Below are 20,887 nucleotides of genomic sequence, written 5' to 3'. Positions count from 1 at the left end.
ATGGGTGGCCCTGAAAAGGGCCGTTTGATCAAAGTTCAGTGAGATCGAAAGTTGGGCTGGGCAAATTGGTGATGGAGCATCTTGACGTGCGAAGATGCGCACACAAACCAGACATGTAAGGAAGAATATGATTCGACAGGCCAGCCACTGCACTTGCGTCTACCTTATTTTGAAGGGGGAAAAAAAGGTGGAGGTAATACACATAAGCACAAGTACACCGCTTGCAACAAGGAGCTTTGCTCATAACGGTGCAATAAGTTGTCAAATTAGTTGCATGTGGTGCACTTGTGCATGCGAGTATTACCACCTCCCCTTAGCCACTTCAAAATAACCTAGTTGCAAGTACAGTGGGTTGGCCTGTCGAATCGTATTCTCCCTTACATGTCTGCTTTCCATGCGCTGCTTCACACGTTAAGATAGTCTAAAGCTGTCTTGGTCCATGGCGAAAGCGCAGGCGAAGGAATTCGGAACATTCCCAGGACTTGTGGCCTTTGGTGCTGCAGTAGCTGCACTTCAGCACCCTGTAGCAGGCACCTAACTCGATGCGCCCGTGTGACTGGATTCCGAGTCTAAAGTCTCGAACAAGAGAAGCCACGATGATTTTGGCCAGCTGATCGATGCCCCGGGTTCTGCCTACATGGTAGCCATCAAATGCGAAGAGCGCACGTCGTGGCTCTTTTGAGGAGTTGAGAAAGCGATGCTGTGGGAGCAAAAAATTACTGTGATTAGTAAAAATGTGATGCTCTAAGGCAAGAAAGAAATCATAGGTCAATTTAAGTTGATGCGCGCACACACACACAAAAAAGGTAGTGAACATGGGGCCACAACGTAGTTTCATAAAGGAGAATGTGAAACTTCGGCAAGTTGGTGGTCCATTATATTGCATAACAGTGCAAGGAAGGATAAGCAGAGCGCTTGTCTGTGTTTCCTTCTCGTCCTTTTTTGCGCTGTTAGTCAATATAAGGGAGAAATTAGGCAACATCATGCTACTATGCTCGGTTGCAGAAGAAACGTGAACGGAGATTTCTGGGGGTATGTAATTATTGCCGTGACTACGTGCCTATTTACTCTACGTTAGTGCTACCGCTAAACAATTTGACAGGGCACCGGGTCCCACTGCAAATACCGTGGAGCAATGCCGTGCAAAAAGCATTTTAAGCCATTAAGGAACAGTTATTAAGAGCGCCGACACTTCATGCTGCCGGCATAAACAAGGGTTACATACTGACAACAAATGCATCCAACGTAGCTTTAGGAGGATGTCTTGCTCAAATTGATGAAAATGGCAGGAAACCGCTGGTGGCTTTTCTCAGCAAGAAGCTAACACCAGCCGAAACCCGCTGGGCCACAACAGAGAGAAGCTTATGCTGTCATATGGGCAATAAAGCGTCTTGAGACATGACTTTTTGGTGCAAATGTCACAATGATGACTGACCATAATCCTCCGAATTTCCTCACTTTGAGGTCTGCTCAGAGTGCATGGCTGATGTGCTGGGCACTGGCACCACAGAAGTTTAATGTCGCAATGATGCACAGAAAGGGTAGACTTAATGTGAACGTGGACGCGTTGTCCCGGCTGGCAAGCCGGGACAACGCGTCCACGTTCACATTCCACGTTCAACACGTTCACTCGTTGGGGTAGAATATGAATGCATGGATAGGAGTTACACTGGTCATGGTACTGTGGACTTTTAGTTTTTTTTTTCTGCAAAAGAGTAGCTACTTGGGCTGGTTGGTACTGCATTTTAAAAGAAATAAACTTTCTTAGTGCGCAGATAGGAAAGAGCGCTTTTAGCGAGTGGCACATTCCTACTTTGCACTCCCTCTGTGATTCAAGTGCATTATCCCGCCTCGACAGGAAGCAACAAATGCCGACGTCGGACATTAGAGAGTTGCATCACAAGACGTTTATGCAACACAGTGGCGGCAGAGCAGTCATGGACACGTTATTTATTTATTTATTTATTTATTTATTTATTTATTTATTTATTTATTTATTCGAGTACCTACAGCGCCCAGTTTGGGCATTACAGTAAGGGGGAGGACACATAAAACTTGAAATTGATACAGGGTATGAATACCGATAACAAAACAAGTAAGCATGCTCAGCTTATACAGTGTGTACACATTCTCGGGAACATGAAGCAATCAAGGAAAAGTAAAACACAAACAGAAATGCAGACAGAAATTGGCATCTTTCATTTCAACAAAAATTGTGACAGAGCATTTTGAAATGAGGGTGGCGGGGTGGATACAATATATTCTGGTAGGTTGTTCCATTCGTGTGTGGTTTTCGGGAAGAAGGAGTTTTGTAAGTATTTATGCGACATCGGTATTCGCGAACTTTGCGGGAGTGATCTAGGCGAGAGGATACATAAGTGGGATCTTTAATGTACACGTCTTTATTTAAACCAGTGCTATTTAATATAAATATTATGAAATAGATTTAATCTTAAGAATTTGCGCCTGTCCTACAGGAGAGGCCAACCCAAATGTTTACGAATGTACGAAGAGCGGTTAGTGAAATCATAGTTACCAGACACAAAACGCGCTGCTCGTTTCTGAACCCTTTCTAGCGCATTTGTACATATTTTAGTGTCTGGATCCCAAGCCACACAACCGTACTCTAAAATTGAGCGAACGTTAGAAAGGTAGAGCGTTTCCTTTAGTTTAGGTGGGGCCTGTTTAAAGTTACGCTTCAGGAAGTTCAATACACGGCTCGCTTTAGCACCGACGTATTCAATGTGGTCGTTCCAGGATAGGTTGCTCGTAAAGAAAACGCCTAGGTACTTATATTTAGACCCAACTTCCAAACGATTGTCTCCAAGAAAGTAATTCGTATTTAGAATGTTCTTTTTGTTAGTGAAGCGAACGGTATTACATTTTGAAAAGTTAAGTGTCATGTTCCATGTGGTGCACCATGATAATACAGCATTTAGATCACTTTGTAGTTGAGCAGAATCTTGAGCAGACGTGACGTCACGATATATGCAGCAGTCATCTGCATACATGCGCATGCGGCTGGATACTTGTTGGGTTATATCATTTATAAATATCAAGAAAAGAAGGGGTCCCAGAACAGATCCCTGGGGGACCCCTGATAAGACATCGACTTCAGATGAATTCACTCCCTCGAGAACAACCCGCTGTTTTCTACCAACAAGATACGCTTCAAGCCACTTCAACAAAGAGGGAGGGATATTTAGAGCAGACAGTTTAAGTAATAATAAATTGTGTGATACAGAATCAAAGGCTTTTTGAAAATCTAAAAATAAACAGTCCACTTGGCATCCATTGTCGATCGAGGCAGCTATATCATGACTAAATTCAATTAGTTGAGTATCGCAGGACAACCCTTTTTTGAAACCATGTTGCGTAGTGCATAAAAAGTTATTATCTTGAAGATGGGAGATTAAATTGGTATAGATAATGTGTTCCATTAATTTACATATTACACAAGTTAGCGAGATCGGTCTGTAATTTTTTGTTCGCGTTTTGTCTCCAGCTTTGAAGATAGGGGCAACGTTGGCACTTTTCCAGTCGTCAGGTAAACAGCTAAGCGCCATTGATTTTTCGAAAAGCAAGACTAGAAATGGTACAAGTGAGGCAGCACAGTTTTTTAAAACATAATTAGGAATAGCATCAGGACCAGGTGCCGCATTTACCTTAATTTTTTGCAGCAGAGCTAAGACTCCAGGTTCAGTAAAACATTTCAATCATTTCTGAATTTATTCTGACTAACTGAGGGCCGCTGGGTAGGCAAACTGATTGGGTGAAAACAGACTGAAAATAAAAATTGAATCTCTCAGCTTTGCCCTTTAAATCTGCGCTGAAGTTGAGGTCATCTATAACATCTGGAATCGTTTCCTTCACAGCCTGCTTGCTTTTAACGTACTTCCATACTTCTTTCGAGTTATTTTTGATCCTATCAGTTAGGCGACCCAGATGCTCAAGTTCAGCGCAGCGCATCTGTTTAGCAACACTCTTGTTTAGTTGTTTTAACGTTTCATGTAGCTCGCGTTGTGGTGTCTGGCGGCACTTTCGATACACGCGGTGCCTGCGATTAATCAAGGCCTTGAGGCTGCTGTTCATCCAGGGCTTACTAGTTCTACGCTCTGAGGAAAGCACCCGTGACGGAACATTAGTGCGTATCAGTGATAAAAGTTTAGTTTTGAACAAGTGCCATGTAGTATTCAAATCCAGGTTGGTAGCATGTTGTCTGAACTCCGGTAAAAACTGATCTAGCTCTTGAGAAAGAGAGACATAATCTCCGCGATTATAATAAAACACTTTTCGCGGTAACGGATTCGGGCGGCGCACGATATCGCAACTTATTGTTCCAACAACGACTTCGTGGTCGCTTATATCTGGTATTGTTGTGACAGAAGAGATTAGAGTTTGGTCATTGCAAAAAATTAAATCAAGCACATTATTGCAAGAGGAACCTAGTCTGGTAGGACGAGATACAAATTGAAATAGCGAATGAGCGTTAATCATTTCACAAAAAGCAGAGTACAGAAGCGACGACGTGTTAGTTTTAGGCTGAAGATGGACCCATTCGATGTTTGGCAAATTAAAATCGCCCGCCAAAATAACACGCGTTGCATCTAGAGCACCTGTAAAAAGTACCTGTAAAAAGTAACAGTGTTACAGTTACAGTACCTAAGTAAAAAAAGTAACTCTGTTACAGTTACAGGGTTTTCAAAAGTAACTTGTTACAGTTAGTTACCGTGAAAAAGTAACGTCGTTACTTTTTCATTACCACATAAAATAAGTAATTTCTTGCATACGAAATTGTAGAATATATTTAATAAAAACGTATGAAGAGGAACGGGGAGTGCGTAACGAGAGGAGCCGATGTGCATTAAGTCTATTTCCTATGCTGTTCATTATGTGTCAGACACTGTTCCAAGAGCTTTGCGTGCGTTGGGCATAGAAACTCCTCTTAAGCCCCGCTGTAACTTGGGGCGCATGTTCACGAAACTCAAAGACCGCACACCTGCAAACGATCAGTACAAGATCATCTACAAGTACGATACGGGGATTGTGAAGCGACATAATTACATCGACGAAACGGGCAGCAAAGGATCAGGGAAGGACCAGGGAAGGACCAGGAAAGGACCAGGAAAGCAAAGGTTGGTTAAGTCGACCATGCAACGCGTGTTTAGATGGAGCTTGTTAGCTTGTTGAACACTGCTGGACAGGGTGTGCGTAGCTTTGACCTAAACTATGTGATGACGCTGGCTCATGAGCGGAAATGATGGAGAGAACTTCTGGAAAAGTCATTCATTTCCCACGACGAATCGGCTTGCAATAGCATCCGCGGCCACTTGCCGGATTTTTGCAAAGAGTGACTGATGAACTGATTGAAGCCAGCTAATTTTTTTCTCTTTTTTGTTTGTGTTGCCAAGTGTATACTGAAGATGCCATCTGCATAGGAGGCGGAACACCTGTCATTTTGTGAATCGTCGTATTACGTTGGAGTAGACCTTTAAAGTCAGCCACAAAGAAGCTTAAAAAAATTAAAACCACAGTACCTCAGTTTGTGGAGCATTGAACGCGTTATTCGAAAAGCGCAAGTTCGGTCCCTGCCGGCGGCAAGTTATCTTTTTGCCTGTTTTTTTACTTTCCTGACATTTTTATTATATTGACTACAAATAACATTCCCTATATTTTTCTTGGCTTATCTGTTTGTTGTAATTATTGATCTGTCTAACAAAAAAAAACTAGCCTTTATTATTCACCTTCTTTTGTTTATTTTCTAGTTCATGGTGCATCGGATTTTAGCCCCGTTTCAGGCTGCGATTTTCTAGCCACCTGTCTGTCAAACACGATTAGCTCAAAGCCTCGGAAGGAAGCTCCCCTGGCACAAGAAGAGAGCTAGCAGCTGAAGAGTAAAAAAAAATATATATGCCCCCCCCCCTCTAAAAAGTGGAACGTGAGCTTGGCAAGCTGTTCAGTTGCAACATTATTAATGTACGACATGTAGTTGACAAGTTAATTCCGAACATGGTCTTCTGCAGAGAACATATTCCTCTTTTAAGATAACAGAAAGCTGAGCTAGTTGGTACATATTCATTCTACAAAAAACAGGGCACGACAAGGACACAATAAGGAAGAGTAGGCACCACAGACGCCGACTATCAGCTGAGCAAGCGCACCAAAGGCTTGCAACAAATTAGTGGTAGCACATGAGAGATAAGTGGTAGCACATGCGTAAGCCAACCGTCAATTGCAAGAAGAGGGAATAAAATGTCTTAACAATTATCTTTCACGTAGTTTGCCACGTGTGCCAAATTGATAGTGGAGCCTTGCACATGGGCATGCGCAGATAAGTTTTTCGTGTCTTCTTTCTTTTTCGCCTTTTGGTCGCTTTCTCAGTTGCTAGTCAGCGTTTGTGGTGTCTACTTTTCCCTCTTGTGTTCTTGTCGTGCGCCCTGTTTTTTGTAGAATGAATATTCCTCTCAGCGACTTTGTAACTATGAGTGAGCCCTCATTTGGAAAGCTAAAATGTGAAAAAAATGTGGTTCGAAAAAATCAAAAGCATTTAACAGTGGCCTCTAATGAGTGTTGCTGTTGAATAATTTTTATGAGATTAAAAAAAAGTAACTCTAACGATACATTCCCTACCGTTACTGCGTAAAAGTGTAACAGTGTTACAGTTACATGTTCCTCTAACTTAAAAGTAACTAGTTACCGTTGGAAAATACTAGAAAAAGTAGCTAGTTGCCGATAGCTAGTGCTTTTGACAAGGACAAGGTGAAAATTCACAATGATAGTGCGTGGGTGTCACGAGTCCCAAGGTATCACCGTAGTTTCTATCGACACACTCCAGTGCTACTACAGTAAAAAGAGAGAGAAGCAGGTTTGGTCAACGTCAGCCTAGTAAATGCTTCGAACAGATATACAATGGCCAGTGCAATCAGCAAGGCTCTTGGACTGTAAAATGTAAAAGTACATGGCTGTAGCCAGACTCAGCGACATGCACAAAATGGTCTGAGAAATCCGACAAAGTGGAAGCAATGCACATCCTGATGTGAACTATTCAGCACATCCGATTCACGCAAGTGTTGACCGTGCATGTCGGACGCTCGGTCCCTATCGTTGGATACAATTTTAAAAGCATGCAGCACTTCCTCAAAGATGGATACTCTAAACTAGGGGTCGGCAACCAGTGGGCCACATGAGGCCCCGGCACAAATTTGGACCTCCCCTTCTCTTCCCCCCTCACCCCTTCACACGACCTTGATGTAGATACCATTGGGGAGTTGGCTAACAATGTTCTGAATCTAAAGTCGCGATAAATGAGTTTTTATTTAATAGTACCCTATATTTTTAACTCAAAACCTGTGAGGTGAGTGCTGAAAATAAACATGACTTCTATTTCACATTTGGACATCATTACATTATTGTCAATTTGCAAAATGTTTTCCCTTTACGTGCATAGCATACTCACTTTCCCCCACAACCCAACCCCTCTCTTCGCTCAGACGTGTGGTCCCTGCCTCAGCAGTTTCATGCCATACTGCGACCCTCCACTTCAAAAAGGTTGCCGTCCCCTGCTCCCGACTAACCTCAAGAGCCGCGCAGCTGGTGACCCTGCCTTCGGGGAGCATCACTGAGTGCATGAGCGGGACAGTTTTTTTAAGTCCCAGACGCAATTAGTTGCTGCCCTTCAGTCATCAAGATAGATTATATATTGTTCCGGTTCGTCGTTAACGTTTAGCGATAATTTCTTACGAAGGTCGTCAACGCAGCTCCACCTAAAGAAGCTGCACGGCCTAGTTTTCTGGCCGGAGAAGCTGCGAATAGGTCGGGGAGGCAGCACAGCGTTGTGGGGGCGACCGGGACTGACGACGAGCAGGGGACGGTGACCGGTCGTAGCGAGGTCTGCTCAGAGGTGCTGCATGAGCGGTAAATGTGGTCGGCGTTGATGGAGAAAGCGATAGAGACGACTGGCGAACAGAAGTGGCATGATACTGAGGTGCATAATGGGACGGTGGAGCCCAGCGGCTGCGGCAGTGATGAGCGATATGACCAACGCGTCGACAGTTAAAACATATGGGCCTGTCGTCAAGGCTACGCGATTCGGACGGATTGCATTGTAAGCGAGCAGCAAAAGGGGGACGATAAGAAGGCTCAGCATAGTATACCGCAGGAACAGGATGTAGGCCGACATTCGATAGCTCTTGACAAACGACGGCTTGTATCAAAAGATGCTAGTCAAGGAATGCGCAGGCGTCCGTAATGGCGTGACTACCGGTTGTGCTGCCTCAACCTCTCGACGAATGATGCGTGTGAGGTTGTCACATCGAGGGGCCTGTTGGAAGGCGTCGTCACACGAAGTGGCCGCTGTGTTCGGAAGGTGCACGATGCTTTGGGCTACGTGGCGTGCTTTAGCTTGTTAGAGGCGTCGGCATTCTTTAAGGATGGTGTCGATGCTTGAGACGTTAAAAACCAGCAGGTTGAAAGCATTGTCGGCAATGCCTTTCACGACATGGTTAACCTTTTCGTTTTCCGACATGCACTGGTCGGCCTTGGAACAAAGGGCCAAGACGTCCAGAATGTAGGTTACGTAGAATTCGGTAGAAGACAGGGCCCGTGTGGCAAGAGTCTTTTTCACAGCGAGCTGACGACCAGATAAATCGCCAAACAGGTCACGTATCTTTTCTTTGAAGAGATCCCAGCTCGTTATGTCAGTTTCGTGGCTTTCAAACCATGTTCTGGGAGTGCCGTTCAGGTAGAAAAGTACGTCGACGAGCATGAGCGTGGGATCCCGGTGGTGAGTAGCACTGACGCGCTCGTACTGGTTCAGCCAAGTGTCAAGATCAATCGTAATATCACCGAAGAAAGTGCAGGGATACCGGAGGTGCGGGAGTGTGACGTAGCTGGTAACTTGGACTGATGAGGGCGGCGTAGAGGAAGTACCAGCAGTCGAAGAAGTCGAAAGGTTGCCGATCGTGCGACCGCTGTGCATCTCCATCGAGGTACGGGGTTCGTGCACCTCCCCCAGTAATGTTACGAGTAACTTCTTTAATAATCTATTTACAACGCACAGAACTCGACGAGCAAGATGGCGTCAGTCCAGAATCAAACGAAAACTCACTTCGTCCTCCTCTTTCATGCAGCCGTGTTTAGCGGCTGTTATATATCAATATGGCCTGCTTAAGTACCGTATTTACTCGCATAATCCTTGCAATCGCATATTTCTCGCACCCCCACATTGCCCAAGAAAAATACAATTTTTTTTCCTCGAGTAATTATCGCACACCCGAAAACTGCCACAATGATGTCGTCTGCTCATTCCAGCCACTGATGCTGATAGCGCGCGCCATCTCTTAAGCATCAAGCAAACTTTTGCATGGAGATTCAATCCAATCTAAGCCAAGCTGAAGTGGCTAGTGCACGTTGCGGCGTGTTTCGTATGTTGTGTCGGTAATCTTGGCACGTTATGGGGCAATACTGAAGCTACACACCCGCTTCAAGTTGCAAGTGATAGATCATGCACTAAACAACGGCACCAGGGCCGCCGGTAGGCCCTTTGGAGTCTACGAGTTTTGTGTTCGCTATTGGCGATGGCAGCTGAAAGCCACCAACACGCGTTTGGCCTTCCGTGTGCCTAAACTGGGATTGATGGTAAACTTCATTTCTTCAGAAGAAAACAGCGGACTATTTTCTTAAATAGCCATCAGCCCAATACTGACGTCCTACGCTTACCTTTTGAGGGCTCCTGTTAAGAGACGAACGCTACCGTTACGCCCACAAGCTTTGCGTATGGTATTCTAATTCTCGACTGTTTGCTTCCACTTTTTGTGTATCAAATAAATCTTGCCTTGTGTTGAACCTCTGCTTTAATTGTTGAAGTAAGTTCTAATTATTACTTCATAAAGCTTGCTGTAAGTTGCTGGTGTGAGAATCCCTATTTGCGGCCACTTCGTTTTTTTTTTCGCTCTGTACGTTTTCGTGGAAAGTTTTCCCCGCGTGATTCTCACACCCACCAACTTTGCATCGGTTTTCCGGCAAAAAAAGTGCGAGGATTATGCAAGTAAATACGGTATACACTCTAAAAAAAGATAGAGTTGTAAGGGCGTATTTTTGTCCCACAACAATAATTCTCATCTATCTTGCGTTCCCTTCCTTGCCTTATTGCCGCGAGCCTGGCACTACCCGGTCACCAATGGCATGCGCGCTGTCAGTGCGACATAGGATGCTTGATCGGGAAGTGACCAGCACAGTCTTTTCAAGAAAAGAAACGCGAGCAAGCCTGATGACAATGTTGTGAGACAAAAAGACACCCTTTTTACTTGATATTTTTACAGATTGCAGTATATGCAAGTGACATGTCGCCTTAGATGACGACAACAACGAAGAGCACGCGTGACAGCTCCGCAGCTGTGGCACGTGCGCGGGCCTTGCATTGAATACAAGCTGGCAGTGACTTGAATGCCTGAACTACGACTGTTAACTTTTTGTTTCCTGTAGTTAAATAAAGCACCTACAGCCACAAGCGGCCGTACAGATGTAGCAGTTCGCAACGAGAAAGACTGGACTCATCGGCACTCCACCGACGCCAAGGAAACACATGGCGACGCCTGGCCTACGTCAGCTACCCGAATTCAGCGGCAGCTCCGGCTTCTAGAGATCCTGGTATGGAAGGCTACAGCTCTTCTTCGAGGTTAACGACATTACGGACACTTCAAAGAGACGCGCTTATTTGCCAACGCTGTGCGGGGAACAGATTTACGACATCGTCTGCACCCTCGTTCAAACCAAGCAGCCATCAAGTGAGCTACGAAGACACAGTCGAGACGCTGAAGGCTCACTTCGATCCACAGCCATCTGAGGTCTTCTGCAAGGCATGGTTTCAACGATGCGACCAACTGCACGACGAGGCGGTCAGTGATTACGCCATGGCGCTCAAGATGCTAGTGGCAGAATGCAACTTCGGGACAAGTGCAGACACTACGGCAGACACTACAATACGTAATGCTGCACGATTGTTTTGTTTGCGGTCTTCAGAACAAGCCGGTCCAGCAACAGCTGTTTGCAGAAAAGGATTTGACAATCAAGAAAGCTTTCGACCTTGCGCTGCCAGCTGGAAATGCCATCGAAGACCACAAGAACGTGAAAACCCAATTTAAAGAGATTTATCAATCCTGCACAAGTATCTGCAAGACAAGTAACCAAGGTCACTACTCGAATACCTTTTCCCAAAAAGAAGAAAACGCTGTTGGCGTAACTCGCAGCATAGTCCGGACACTTGCAAGTTTCAGGCAGCCTCTCACAACTACTGCAAGAAACGCAGACACATTAAAAAGGCCTGCCTGAAAAAGCAGAAAGTGGCAAAGACGAGCAATAACATCAAAAATCCCCAACAAGGAACTTTGACTGCGGCCTCAGCACCAGTGCCAACGCAGCAGGGCTCACCAGACGGGGTGCGTTACGAGTACAACACCTTAATCGACTCGTCCAGCAGGCAGAAGGTCATGACTCGGCTTTGCGTAAACTGCAAGAGTGTCTTGAAGGGTGCCATGACTACATGGCAAGTTTTTTTATTTTGAAGTCAACTCAGGTGCAGCCTGCACACTCATTAATGAGGCCACGTACAATGCCACATGAACAGATGACCCAGCACGGCTTCAGACTGACAACATTCGCTTACGCACATGGTCAGTACAGTTTCTTCGAGTTCTCGAGATGCTGGCTTTCTGCGGCAGATTCTTGAAGAACAGGGCAACAGTTGCCAGCTGTCTCTACCATCTCCTTCAGAAAGACGGCACATGGAGATGGGAAACCAAGCATCAAGAAGCATTTGACAAGCTTAAGACAATTGGTTCTCAGTCAGACTGTACTGGCACACTATGGCGAACAGAATAAGCTTCTTGTCCAATGTGACGCTTCACCATACGACATAGGAGCTGTTCTGTCTGAATGTAACTACCAGAATAGAGAGGTGCCAATCTTTTTTGCATCTCGGACTCTAAAGCCGACCGAATGCAATTTCGCTCAGTTAAACAGAGAATGCCTTGTCGTGGCGTTTGCACCCTTTAAGTATATTGCGGGTAGAAAGGTGATTCGTCACTGACCATCAACCACTGCTCGGCATATTGGGTCTACAAAAGCCAACGGCTCGAGTCCTTTCTCCACGGATGACCAGATGGTGCATCAAGTTACCGGCGTATGAATACAGCATCATCTACAGACATCGCAAGAACCACCAGAACGCAGATGCATTAGGCCGATTGCCATTACAATGGCAGGTCTTTTAAGAAATGAAACGCGAGCAAGCCGGATGACAATTATTGTTGTGGGACAAAAAGACACCCTTTTTACTCTATATTTTTCAGATTTCAGTATATGTAAGTATAGTGATCAAATCAACATTGTGATTTTAGCACTAAAAGCTCATGCCCTTACTCTTACATAAGTTCATCTATTTAGCGCTAAAAACATGATAACTCAACAACTCTTCCAAAAACAAGTTCTTATATAGTGGTAAAGTTTGTAGTGTTATTTTAACATGCTAACGAGCTGTACTTAAAGTACACTCGAAGTTCTTGCTTTTAATGGCCTTTTTGAGCCTGATGAAGAGAAGGTAATCTTTGTAATCTCAATTACATGGCAAAGCTTCTCAAAGCCCTTGTGATAGAAATGTGGAGCTCACTAACAAAACTTTCTCGGAGCCCACATGACAGCATCGAAGTAAAGCTGACATTCTCCAAAAAGAATGAAGTAATATGAAGGCAACTTTGGTAAAATGCAAGCTCAGTCTACTTTTATAAGTCCATGAAATGCTTGAAAACCAATACTTCTGATGCCCAGTTTGACCATCTTGTAAGTATTAAGCTGCCAGAGGTGGTGGGCTTTCACAGACAACTGGTAAAAGCTGCTTTGTGTATGTAACCCAAGAGCAGTGCCACGTAAGTACAAACATGTGAGTAAAACCATCTGCACTAAACTTTCCACAGATTGGTACATGATGCTGCACTGTTAAATGGAATGCCTCCAACAAAGGTAAAAACCAGCTAATATTATGAATATTGCCAGCAGTCTTGAATCTGTTGGAAAAGGCTTCTCTGCTGAGCCAATCATTTTATGACTACTCACCTACCTTCGTTTGGAGACTAAAGACATGAATTCACTTCATCAAACGTAAAAGAAACTACCTTAGTTATACGATTTGCGCTAGAATGCTTTGGTTTCCCGAGCAACACGAATTGCACAGACCGGCTCTCTCAACTCCAGACGCGTATAGATGAGACTCTGGCCAAGAGCATGTCTCATGTTGTTGCCATTATCGTTGTCAGGGCTCGACATGCTTTGTACCAGTACCTTCATTTCACTATTTTACAGTGCGCTTTAATGGGCTCTGTTGGCAGTGCCGGTCGTGATCCGCATGTTGGAATTTTAATCCTCAAGACCTCTATTACATCATTTTACCACAAACAATGAGTGACTAGTGCGGCTGAATAGTTTTTAAAAACGCTGCGTGCAGACCACGAACATATGGCATTTTCATGCCGGCGCAAGCTTACCTGGGCGTTCAAGATGCGAACACATGGCTAGCGCTTTAGCGTAGCCGTCAGCTTGAGGTTCAGCAAGCGCGCTTTCCTTGTCCTGTGCGCCGCATCGGCGTCTTCGGGGTTGAAGCAGCGTGGGAGGACCTTGAAGATATAGACGATAGGGGCCATGTCGTGCTGCAGTTGTAAAAGCAACTCCTGATATGCAAAAAATGCAACTTTGAGCACCTGACACCATGCATAAGACAATATTACGTACCTCAATATTGTCGCATATCTCCTGAGGCTCCGCGTTGACGTAGGCAAGGTCGTTGCCTCCAACGTATAAAATGGCGAAATCGACACGCTTGAAGTGCATCGCACTAACAGCCTCGGCCATGCGCACAGCGTCATAGCCATGGAAACTAAATGTGCAGGTCTTGACGGACCCCTTCAAGGGAAGGTGACTCCTGCACATAAATTTCACTTGGCTGTCACCAATCACCATGTCGTGCAAAGAAGGCATAGCTAGCTCCACATGCATAGACAAGGCCGATGAGGCTTGACTGTGGCTGTTGACTGGCAGGCTGGGGACAAGGCTGAGGAATCGTCGGATCTTTCCCTAGCTACAGCAGTACCTATCTAAGGGCAGGAAGTTCCTCCCTATGGTAACATCAGATCCGGTTTCGCGCAAAACCGGGAGAGCCCCGACTCCGGGCATACACTTTCTTATTGACATGCAGGCACGCTCTGCACAGGTGACAACGACGTTACTAGACGGTGGGAGGTGCCCTTGTTCAGTCGAAGATCCGTGATCCCTCTGGGCCGTTTTGTCACATCTGCATCATAAGACGAAAGGCGTTTCGACTGATAAAACGCACTTGCATCAACGAAAGCGCCCTGACCAAGCGCGGATCCTCGCTTAACCAAGCACACCTTTGAACGTGGTCACACATGCAGAGCAGGCCTGCACGTCTGTAAGGCCGCGCTTGCTCCTATGCACGTGACGTCACAACCCCGAGCCATCCACAACGGGCGCAAGGTGTTGTTGGGCCGCAGAGCAAGGCCGGCTGCTCGCGTGCTATATACAGACGTGGCTGTAGCCTGCGCAAGCATGCAGAGAACACCCTTACATACCACCAAGATTGCACACTAATATCGCAACGTCACATACGAATGCAATTTGTAAATAAAGCTTAGTTGGAAGTTAGCGCTGTCCTCTTTTGTGCGTAGCTAAGCAGCCATTTGTATGAGCTCAGTGAGTGAGCAGACAGCGAAGAGGAAAAAGAAGACGCGCGCCTGCTGAGCATTCCTTTTTAAAATCAAAATTTCATGAAACTGCTGGTTTTGTGGTCAATCCCCTGTGATGGGTAGGAGCCATATATGAAGGAATTGAAGCGAGCAAGCAATGCGCTAAAATATACAATCCGGCCATTATGATTCTCTCTCAGTTATTATATAAGTCTTGTAGCAGTTTTTAAGGCACTAAGTCAAAACTAATTTGAGGTCACGGTGCTTGTTAATTTAAAGAATGCCTAGTGCAGACATTAAGCTTGCGAAAATGAAATTTAAAAAGCCGTATAGCTTTGAAAAATAGTGTCAGTACAAGTTTTGGACACCTTTACTCGTATGGGTGCTCTTCTGCACTCAGTGGAACGACAAACGAATGAAGATGTCTCTGGTTTGGAAATACCGCTGACCTTCCTCGACTGCCCTTGATGCGACAATATGTTCTGTCGTAACCACTAGAACGCAGTGTGCGCTGAGCGTGGCTTTGACCTTTTCGTATACTGTTAGCTCGTTCAAATGAGGCTGCCGCGAAAGCATGACATGATTCAAAGTTTCACCAAACTTGGGACATCCTGCACAGCACCCCTGGCGAGAAAAACAAACAAAGAAACAATGGAGCTTCCAAATCACTTCCATGGTTCAAAAACGGCGCGCCGAAATGTGACAGACTATCCATGCTCAACACAAAATTTCACTATTTCCTTGCCGCGTATCAACTCACTTAGTATTGCTGTAAACTTTGGGATAGAATTAAGCCGTAATATGTTGCACTTAGTCAAACTTACTTGATCGGTGATCTGTTGGCATGAAGCAGGCGGAAAGTTAGAGAAACACGCGCGCTGGTCGGGGCGGCACGGAGTGTGCACGATTTTCCCATGAGTGCTTGCGTGCCCGTTGCTCGTGCTCGTGCGTTTGAAAAAGGTTGACAAGCTGAAAGCCGTTGGATTAGTGTTGCATGATCGCTTGAATACGACGTCCTCGCAGCCGAGATTTTACCTTTCTATACCATGGAAAAGCTGTCAGAATATGAAATGAAATGTCAGTGTCTTAATTAGGCGGCGCAGTTGCATAATTACGAGGCTTGTGTGCCGTAGTGAAACGTGCTGTCATGCTTGCAACGTGACAGCCAATTTACTACGGCACACAAGAAGTGAAAATTCGCCGAGAAGCAAGCAGTTTAATCGAGCCTGAACTTGAGATGCACCTGCGATGGCGCACACTGGCGTCGAATTGCCGATATGTGTCTGTACCAGCACTATAAAAAGCTGCTGCTGTGGCGTCACTGTAATCTGTCTTTTTCTCTCAATGATTGCATGCCATTGATTAACGTGAAAAACCGGTGCCTATCTACATCAATGCTGAAATGGAATGATTTGCGAAATGAGTAGAAATCGAGCGTCACGCCGGTGCGGTTGCAGCACTGGTCAGGCTCCCGGGAGTACCAGACGAGCAACAAGACCAGTGACATACTGACGAAGGCAGCCAAGAACATCGGCTAATATCGATCACTTATCCTGCCGTACTGATAACGCCATGGTGAATAGTTGGCCCGGCCCAGGACTACCATATCGGAGAGCCTTGCGAATTGCCAGACGCCTAGACGTCGCCTGCAGACTGGTACCGCCGTGCGAATATTTAAATCATGAGTTCTGCTTTTGTTTTGTATTAAAGGCCGCAACAAAGCATTGTGGTGCGTGGGCCTCTAGACTAAGTAAGACCTACACGACAACTCGGGTGAAGTGAATATCGTCATCGTTCGCAAACTCTGCAGGAGATTTTTGAGGGGACAGTTGGAGAACAAGTCGGCGCTCATTGCTCTGGCTGTGTTGAACATTCCGTGGGAGCAGTGTAATGCAGGTTCTTACTGATTTGTTTCTCCTGGGCTGAGCCTCGGAGAGTTTGATCAATATGGGCAAAGCCGTTTGCTTTAAAAACAACACTCAAATATTTACTCAAGAGCTAAAGCGAAACCTCAACACAAACTACAATAAATGAGTATTTGGCTAAAAGTTGGCTTCAGAAGAAAAAAGAACGTCTAAAGTCTTCAAAATGTCGGCTCAAAGTTGATCCAGCTTTGACTCGATGATTCGGCAGAGCGGGGAAGAGCATAAGTATTGTCTCACCAAACTTTGCGGCTTGAAAGGAGGCGTTGAGAGATGCTTCCTAGTGGCGATGATCAAACGGGGCTCACTCGGTGACGCCTGTGGTGGCCAAGATCTGTCCGGTGAGGCGGCTGGATTCAAGGCTCCGGCCCGTGGTCCAACTGCTGTTGCTGCACCTGCACTAGAAGCTAGAGGCTTTGGTTTCGAACACCGAGGCAGTTCGCAATCTTTGGAAGGCGCTGTTCGGAGGCCCAAGCCGGGTGAAGTCCAGAAGGCTCCGGTCCACCACCTGACTGCCCGTCTTCAGCTCTTAGCTACGGTCTTCTTGCCTCAGCCTCGAACTGCCTGCTCTTTTGCCCCCCGAGGCTTGGCCTGTCTTGGGCCACACTTTTCTCGTCCCGTTTGGCTTTTTAGAACTGCGTGGTGACCAGCTATTGGCTCTTGTTTGTTTTATTATCTTAAATGTAGCACTCCGCGCTCTCACGCGCGGCAGCCGTCGTCGTCGTCGTTGTTCTTTACGTGACACGGCTGGTGCACTCAGTCGCCATTTCATTTCGCGCACTTTTCATACATTCACATAACGCACACCACTCGCATCACAAGCAGCACCGCTGAGTCGTCATTGTCTAACTGTTCGATGTAGTCTTTAAACACAAAGCACAGCAGTGTTCAATGCAAATCTTCCAAGTGCTTTGTCATATAAAGAAATGGAATGAGGGGTAACGCTGAGACAGTTATACCTTGATGCACGCGACATGAATGGCGAAAGCAACAGGTCCCATTGGTTCAGGTCATTTACGGAACAAGTTTGCTGGAGAGAGAGAAGGACAAAAAAACGTTTTATTAAGTACATTTAGGCAAAGCATGTGGGAAGGAACCCTAGTCCGGGTGCCCTATCACGAGCTCGGCGACCAACCTGGTCCATTAAACCAAGACCTGGCGGTTACTGGGAGGCCCGTCGCAGAGAGCATCGCCCCACTGCTCTTTGGTGCGGAAGGGGGAGGGGAAGAAATAATTTTGTGACACACTCCATGGTGACATGAAACGTTGGGGAGCTGCCACAGGCCGCGCAAGAGTCCATGTAGCGGTTAAGGTATAATTTATGCACGAAGAGGAGGCTGGGAACGTATGCGTTTGGAGTTGGCGTAGTGCCACCTTTTCCTCTCGCGAGAACGATGGTGAGGGTGGGTGCATGATACGTTTAGCTCTGGTGTAATACGCCAATATGTCTCGGCATGTAAGTGGAGGGCCCACTTGATCTAGACTCCCAGCCTCGTCATACCGGGCAGCTCGGTCGGTAAGTTCTCGAGCAACCGCGTGAGCGCGGTCATTACCCGGCATGGAGGCGTGACCAGAAGTCCAGAGCAAGTGGGTGCATTGTGGGCTGGATGTTTTATGCTTTCAGTAGGATGTGTAGCGCTTCCTTGAGAAAACCGCGTCCCATCAGAAAGGCTCGGCATGCATGCTGTGAATCAGTTAATATGTCAAACTTCCCAGGAATATCAAGAGCATGTCGGACAGCAAGTGCTACAATAAGGAATTCGCCAGCCGCAGATGTAGAACTCTGCAAAGAGGCAGCTGTAAGTAATGTTGCATTGCCATCCAACACTACCGCAGTGTACTCGTTGCTGCATCGTGCAGAATCCGTGTATAATGTGTTTGCTTCAGCGATGTCACTGAGCATGCGCATCAGGTACCCAACACGGGTGCGCTGGCGTCCCGCGTCTTGCTCAGGACTCTTGTTCCGGGAGAGCGGATGCACCTTCAGGGTATGACGTACTCAAGATTGGACACATATAGCGCTGTCTTCAACATGATTCTGCAAAACTGGATATCCCAGTCACAAGACCACGGGTCGCCCAGTGGGTGTAAGCAAAAGGCGTTGCTTTTGGCTGGTCCACTGAGCTTTCAATAGTTCCGAGAGTGTGTTATAGGTCCCTATGGGTAGTAGACGTGTCGTGGCAGTGTAGTGTTGGAGGCCGTGGGTGAACTTGGTCGCCTTTCGCAGCATTAAGTTGACCCGTGCCTGCTGCGAGTGGGTAAGTGTGTGGAATTGGAGATGGTGCGTGATGCGGCTGATTACGCAGGCCTACACTTACCGCAGCATATGACGTTCTCGTAGTCCTGAGCACCTGTTTGATACCCGTCGTACTATGGCGACAATCCGTTCGGTTTGTCGGGACAAAACAAAAAGAGTGTAGTCCGCTCTTCCATTCACTTGAGACGAAGTTGTCGAGCTGGAGTATGGGTGCGTCTGCCTTGCACCTGTGAGTGGGGGCTGAGGCCGCACGGCTTATGAATTTGGTAGAAAAGCGACGGACTCAAACTGTGAGACTAACTCAGTGAAGAGGGAGTGCGTGCGCTCGTCTGATGCCTGTATAGTGGTTATTATCTCCTGCCGAAGCGCTAGAGGTTCCTGCCTCGCGCTCTCTATAGCTGCTTGAATTCTAGCATTCGTATCCTCTATAGCCGACTCCAGCTGCGCATGCATCTGGGCATAACAAGCTTCCATGTCACGACGTAGCTTTGCCATTTCGGGGAAAGGGTCGGAATTGGTATTCAGGAGTGGAGGGGGGCGGGACGTGCTTTTGGAAGAAGGTTTAGGGCTATTTAGCTGTCCAGGACCCTGCCCCCGACTTACCGCCCGAGATGCCGCCTTGGCTTTGCTAGTCTCCGAAGCCTGTGGTTGCTGATGCTCCGTGGTAGCGGTTGTAGTGGCCGGCTTGCCTAACAGTGCTGCCTTCTTGTAGGGTGACGGGGATGCCTGTGATTCCGGGATAGAAAGATACTTCACCTGGATGCTTGGTGAAGTTGACTGAGAGTGGGATCGGGACTTTGATTTCGCCCGTGCCTTGGAGCGAGATGTAGACCGCGCCCTCGAACGGGACTGCCCACTATTCGTAAGCGGTGTTGGCTGATTTGATTGATATGTGAGGTTTAACGTCCCAAAACCACATTATGATTATGAAAGACACCGTAGTGGAGGGCTCCGGAAATTTCGACCATCTGGGGTTCTTTAACGTGCGCCCAAATCTGAACACACGGGATAACAACATTTCCGCCTCCATCGGAAAATGCAGCCGCCGCAGCCGGGATTTGATCCCGCGACCTGCGGGTCAGACGCCGAGTACTTTAGCCACAAGACCACCGCGGCGGGGCTTGTCAGCGGTGTTGCAGACGCATCAGTTGTCGATGATGGTGAAGAAGCTTCATCGGTGGATTTCATCGATTGTCGTTGTTCCTTGTGTATGGCTTTTTGAACCCAGGACCTGTTAAAGGTTGTTGCTAGCGTCGCGGGCACTATGGATCAGTTGTGGCATGATCCCCTTCACATGATTTGCACCGTGGAAAGCACCGGTGCGATAGCTTTGGATTATCGACGATGCACTGCCCAGAAACGGTGACAGCCAGAGTGGGGCAATGGTCAGCTCAGTGTCCCGATTTGAGGCAAGTTTTGCAGACCTAGTGTATGGGGCGGTGGGGGTAGCCGCGTAGCTTTGCTCCAAGGAAGCAGACGCAGCGAGGCACATACTCCTAATCTAGATCCACATAAGATCCACTTAGTAGCAGGAAAGTTTTTGCAAAAAAGTTCCACCTATGTATTTGGAACCCCGTTCCACATACTTTTCAAAAATAGATGGAACAGTGCCCCACTTATATTTACTAAATAATTTTGTGGGTCATTGTTCCACATAGGAATATATGAAACCTTGTTCCAAATAAAAGTGCTGTTTCAGTTGCTGGAACGGTGAACCGCATAAGAAGATATGGTTCCTTGTTCCAATTAAAAGTGCTGTTTCAGTTACTGGAACAGTGACACACACTATATGAAACCTTGTTCTAATAAAAACGCTGTTTTAGTTACGGGAGCGGTGATCCACATAAAATAGTGATGGATATATTCGGTACGCCTTTCCAGGTACCTTCAGACCTCCTTTTTATATAAAGCAATGTTCTAATCGAGAGTTAAGAAACTTTCTATGGAGTAAAACACAG

The sequence above is a fragment of the Rhipicephalus microplus genome, chromosome X (genome assembly GCF_043290135.1).
Source record: "Rhipicephalus microplus isolate Deutch F79 chromosome X, USDA_Rmic, whole genome shotgun sequence".
In the NCBI taxonomy this organism is placed as follows: Eukaryota; Metazoa; Arthropoda; class Arachnida; order Ixodida; family Ixodidae; genus Rhipicephalus; species Rhipicephalus microplus.
Note: the sequence above shows the minus strand (reverse complement) of the source record.